General features: G+C 38.7%; 1 protein-coding gene across 1 annotated transcript in view; it reads right to left on the bottom strand.

Annotated features, from left to right (window-relative positions):
• LOC115219889 (nematocin receptor 2) overlaps nucleotides 1-482 on the bottom strand; it is a 36,107-nt gene extending 35,625 nt beyond the window's left edge. Inside the window, exon 1 of the mRNA XM_029790194.2 lies at nucleotides 46-482. The gene's annotated coding sequence lies outside the window, so the exon portion shown is untranslated. The remainder of the gene's footprint in view (nucleotides 1-45) is intronic.
• Between the last annotated feature and the right edge of the window lie 5,693 nt (nucleotides 483-6,175).

Genomic DNA, 6,175 nt, shown 5'->3' with positions numbered 1-6,175 from the left:
GCAAAACAATCATGGACAATGTTTAAAGATTTTTTTCAAACTTACCTTCAAAGCTGAACTTTCCTTCGTTAACGATCACACATCCAATGAAACAAACGTGGTAAATATTATTAAGAAAGAGAACTTTCTGAAAGTTGTCATCTGTAGTTCGTTGACAGCGGTTGTCAACAGCAAAACTATATTTAAACTACTTACGAGCAGTTATGCCTATTTTTTTCTCCCACTACTAATAACTGCTGTCTGTGTCAATAATAATAATAATAATAATAATAATAATAATAATAAAAAGAATATAAAAACTTTCTCTCGCCTCTACCACTCCCTGCGACTAAATTATTGCAATTATTTCCTTCGTCCCATGCTTTAAAAAGTTAAATGTAAGGATGGGAGAATGTAAATATGTCCTTCAGGAAAGATGAAGTCCGGATAAAAATGTTTTCCCCTTTTTCTTTTTATTTGTTTCTTCTTCTTCTTCTTCTTCTTCTTCTTCTTCTTCTTCTTCTTCTTCTTCTTCTTCTTCTTCTCCTTCTTCTTCTTCTTCTTCTTCCTCACCACGCTCTCTATTACTGTTGATGATTTTTTTTCCTGAATGCTGGTACTGTGTTTGCTGTTGTTATGGTTATTGTTGCTGTTGTTGTTGTTGTAAATGCTATTGTTTATTGAAATTACCTCCCCCACCTACATTTCCGTTTACTTAAACAATCTGAAAGTTTGATGATAAACACTTTTATCAGATTACATACGCAATTATGGAGAGCGATGCTATAAACCCAATTATATATTGGAAGCAGTTATACGATTGGTGGGGCCACCTAATTAAAGATAGGCAGACAGACAGACAGATAGATAGATAGATAGATAGATAGATAGATAGATAGATAGATAGATAGATAGATAGATAGATAGATAGATAGATAGATAGATAGATATGGATAGATAGATAGATATGGATAGATAGATAGATAGATAGATAGATAGATAGATAGATAGATAGATAGATAGATAGATAGATAGATAGATAGATATGGATAGATAGATAGATAGATAGATAGATAGATAGATAGATAGATAGATAGATAGATAGATATGGATGGATAGGTAGATATGGATAGATAGATAGATAGATATGGATAGATAGATAGATAGATAGATAGATAGATAGATAGATAGATAGATAGATAGATAGATAGATAGATAGATAGATAGACAGACAGATAGATAGATAGATAGATATGGATAGCTAGCTAGCTAGATATATAGATAGATAGATAATAGATAGATAGAGAGAGAGAGAGATATGGATATATAGATAGATAGAAAGATAGATAGATAGATAGATAGATAGATAGATAGATATGGATAGATAGATAGATAGATAGTTAGATAGATAGATAGATATGGATAGATAGATAGATAGATAGATAGATGGATGGGTGGATAGATAGATAGATGAAGAAATGGAAAAAGATGAGGGGGTAACAGAAGGAGACAGATACACCCTTTATAATATGATGGGAATCATGGTAATTACTTAGCTTAATTAGAAAATTGAGCTGAAACTAATTACATCCACTTCTGAAAGAGGTTGTCATTATCATCACCATTGAACATTTACATGGGTTGAAGGAATCTGGCATACACTATACTTATTTCTTTATTGCCCACAAGGGGCTAAATATAGAAGGGACAAACAAGGACAGACAAATGGATTAAGTCGATTACATCGACCCCATTGCATAACTGGTACTTAATTTATCGACCCCGAAAGGATAAAAGGCAAAGTCGACCTCGGCAGAATTTGAACTCAGAACGTAACAGCAGACGAAATACCTAGTTCTTTACAACTGACAAGGGGCTAAACACAGAGGGGACAAACAAGGACAGACAAACAGATCAAGTCGATTACATCGACCCCAGTGTATAACTGGTACTTAATTTATCGACCCCGAAAGGATGAAAGTCATAGTCAACCTCGACGGAATTTGAACTCAGAACGTAACAGCAGATGAAATACCGCTGAGCATTTTGCCTGGAGTGCTAAAGTTTCTGCCAGCTCGCCGCCTTCATACACCTGACATATGCTATGCAATTAATCACCTTGGTCTTTTCTCATCTCATGTACATGGGCCCAGGAACAGGAGGTGCAAGCACATCCCCTAAATTGTGTGTGTGTGGTGGGTTGTGTGTGCAAAATCAGAATTTTATACCCCTACTTATTCTTCTCAGGTTTTCTAAAAAAACAGTGCATACAAGGTAATCTGTAAAACGGAGCTTGAAGTTATGTCTCTTGTCAAAGAACAAAGGAACAAATATAAATTTGGAAAGAACAATGAAACCTTTGTATTGTTATATTTTGGGATGGTTTTTTCCTTATTTTGTCAAATAAACACATGCACTGTATATTTGTTTATCACTTGTTTATTATTGTTCTTATTTTATGTCCCTTTCCTGGAAATATTTTGTCCATCCAATGGACTAAACAGGACAGGAGGAGACACGCAGGATGAAGAGTTACTGAAGAGGTCGCAAATATGTAATGAAAGGTTTCCGGACAATGGACATGAGTTACAATAAGAACAGTGATAAACAAGTGAAGAATGAGTATGCAGAGCATTTAAGTGGCAAAAAAAAAAAAAATCACCAGGAGTGGCTGTGTGGTAAGTAGGTTGCTTACCAACCACATGGTTCCAGGTTCAGTCCCACTGTATGGCACCTTGGGCAAGTGTCTTCTGCTATAGCCTCGGGCCGACCAAAGCCTTGTGAGTGGATTTGGTAGATGGAAACTGAAAGAAGCCCGTTGTATATATGTATATATATGTATGTGTGTGTGTATATTTGTGTGTCTATGTTTGTCCCCCCAACATCGCTCGACAACTGATGCTGGTGTGTTTACGTCCCCGTAACTTAGCAGTTTGGCAAAAGAGACCGATAGAATAAGTACTAGGCTTCCAAGGAATAAGTCCTGGGGTTGATTTGCTCGACTAAAAGCGGTGCTCCAGCATGGCTGCAGTCAAATGACTGAAACGAGTAAAAGAACAAAAGAATCCTAAAATATAACAATATCTGTTCCAACACAAGACTTCACATCAGGAATTTTGCTAAACAAATAAGAAAAACTTGGTTTGCAGAAAATTTTGGACCTGGGTTTGCACCCCTGGCCAAATTTCATTTTTGAGCCAGTGCTCGTGTGTAAGGGCTGACATCCTGCTATTGGACACCATCACTTTTTTAACATGCCTTTAGCTCATGCCAACCACTGGTGTCCTCGACTAATAGTACACAACACTTTCTCATCCATTTTTGACACATGTCAACACTTGTGCCGTTTTTCTTGATATCTCTCCCACACATTTCTGCTGTCTCCAATGTCCTACCATTTTTTCAGCTTCCCTTGCGTCCTAACTACCAAAATAGGTCAACATAACGTTTCTTGCTGATCAAACGTACAACTTACTTGATTTCTCTCCAACCCTCTCGAGATCTGCTATCATTTACATTATTCCTTCTTTGGACACTAAACTCTGCTTGTGAAGACCTGTTGAGGCAAGTGAAATCGAAATCAAATTTGATCCGTGCTAGCGGGGTGCAAAGAGCACCATATGAGTGTGATTGTTGACAGAGCGGCTAACCGGCTTCCGTGCCAGTGGCACATAAAAGGCACCGTTTGAGTGTGATCGTTACCAGCGTCGCCTTACTGGCACTTGTGCCCCGTGCTAGTAGGGTGCTAAGAGCATCATCTGAGCATGATCATTGCCAGAGCGGCTAACTGGCTTCTGTGCCGGTGGCATGTAAAAGGCACCCTCCGAGCGTGATCATTACCAGCATCGCCTCACTGGCACCTGTGCTGGTGGCATGTGTAAAAAGATTTGAGCAATGTTGTTGCCAGTACCGCTTGACTGGCCCCCATGCCGGTGGCATGTAAAAGCACCCACTACACTCTCAAAGTGGTTGGTGTTAGGAAGGGCATCGAGCTGTAGAAACTCTGCCAGATCAAGATTGGAGCCTGGTGCAGCCATCTGGTTCGCCAGCCCTCAGTCATATCGTCCAACCCATGCCAGCATGGAAAGCGGACATTAAACGATGATGATGATGATGATGTTATATATTTTGTTCAGGTGCATGGCTTAGTGGTTAGAGTATTTGGCTCACAATCATAAGGTCATAAGTTCAATACTTGACTGTACTTGGTAACCTTTGTGCAATACACTTTATTTGATGCTGCTCCAGTCTTCACAGCTGATAAAAATGTATAGCACCTGTATTTCAAAGGGCCAGCTTTGCCACATTCTGTATCACAATTAATCTCCCTGAGAACTACATTACGGTTATGTGTGCCTATGGAGTAGCTCAACTGCTTGCACTTTAACTTCAGGAGCAGGCTGTTCTGTTGATCGGATTGACTGGAACACTCACTTGTCACAGCTGGAGGTTTGCCTGTTACACATTCTACATTCAACTCAGAGAAAATCGTTTTATGATAAGGGAAATGATTTCTTCCTAAACTTACTTAATCTACTAATTATGATTATGACTTCCACACATATCTTGAGAACTAATTAGGTCTCCAAGGTAATAGAAATTAATCAACTGACTTAATAAAGAGCCAGTGAGAGGGCTTCTTTGGTAGTCATTCAACCTGCTAGAAATATCAACCAAACCTCCAGCAAATAATTCATTACCATTTTAACAAAGATGGATAGCTCAGATAATGGTCAAAACTGGAACATTCTTTGTTACAGGTATGTTTAATTAGGACTGACTTGGGTTCAAACAGCAACTATTGCAATTGACTTAATTACTCTAATTTTGACAGAAGGCCAGAAATTCTAGAGGAGGGGCCAAGTCAATGATATCATCCTTCAGTGCTCAACTCGCATTTAATTTATCAACCCTGGGATTTGAACTCAGAATGTAAAGAGCTGGAAGAAACCCTGATAAGCATTTTGTCCAACGTGTTGGATTGCAATTGACTTAACACTTTAGCATTCAAATATCTCTGTTAAATGGAATTCTTTTCATTCTTTTATTCTTTTACTTGTTTCAGTCATTTGACTGTGACCAAGCTGGAGCACCCACCTTTAGTCGAACAAATTAAACCCCCCCGGGACTTATTCTCTGTAAGTCTAGTACTTATTCTATCAGTCTCTATTGCCAAACTGCTACGTTATTTGGACATAAACATACCAACATCAGTTGTCAAGCAATGATGGTGGTGAGGGGACAAACACAGACACACAAATATACACATATATACACACATACATACATATATATATATATATTATTACGACAGGCTTCTTTCAGTTTCCTTCTACTAAATCCACTCACAATCAGCCCAAGGCTATAGTAGAAGACACTTGCCCAAGATGCCACACAGTGGGACTGAACCTGAAACTGTGTGGTTGCAATACAAGCTACTTCCCACATGGGCACTCCTGCACCTATGCTACACCTAAGCCACACCTATGCCATTCCTGTGCCGAGTAAATGCTTATTTATTCACCTTGTTTTGGATTAATCATGCATTAACTTGTGGTTTTGAGATTTCAATGATGTAATTGTTTATTTTTAGAATGACATTGTAGGGTAGGTGTGAGAGGCTGGACTAGCCAGTTCAAAGATAATACAGGAAGATTATTTTGACTGAATTTGGCTGGTTTAAATGCCTAGGAGTTAATAATGGTTTCAAATTTTAGCACAGGGCCAGCAGTTTTTGAGGGGATGGGAAAGTTAATCACATTGACTCTGTTACTTAACTGGTACTTACTTTAAGGACCACCAAAAGGATGAAAGGCAAAGTCAACTTCAGCAGAATTTGAACTGAGAACGTAAAGACAGACGAAATACCGCTGAGCATTCTGCCCGGTGTGCTAACGTTTCTGCCAGCTCACTGCCTTAAAAGGTTCTGCTAGCTTGCCACCTTTACGGTTGACTTAATAACAAGAGTTTATGGTATGGCCGGACGAACCAGTCCAGTAACTTTGTCATCTTCTGATACTCACGGTGTACAAAACATTCATGACATAAACCCTTATTGTCTTCTTGCAAAATTGTTGTGGCAAGAATCATTGATACCCCTAGGGGATTGGAAGAATGGACTAGCCGATTGGAAGAATGGACTAGCCAAACTCTTATAAAGAGTAGTGGTCAGGGAGAACATTTTGGTAGTCTCAGG

The sequence above is a fragment of the Octopus sinensis genome, linkage group LG15 (genome assembly GCF_006345805.1).
Source record: "Octopus sinensis linkage group LG15, ASM634580v1, whole genome shotgun sequence".
Lineage (NCBI taxonomy): Eukaryota > Metazoa > Mollusca > Cephalopoda > Octopoda > Octopodidae > Octopus > Octopus sinensis.
The sequence above is the reverse complement of the archived record's forward strand: the minus strand, read 5'-3'. Positions and strand labels throughout refer to the sequence as shown.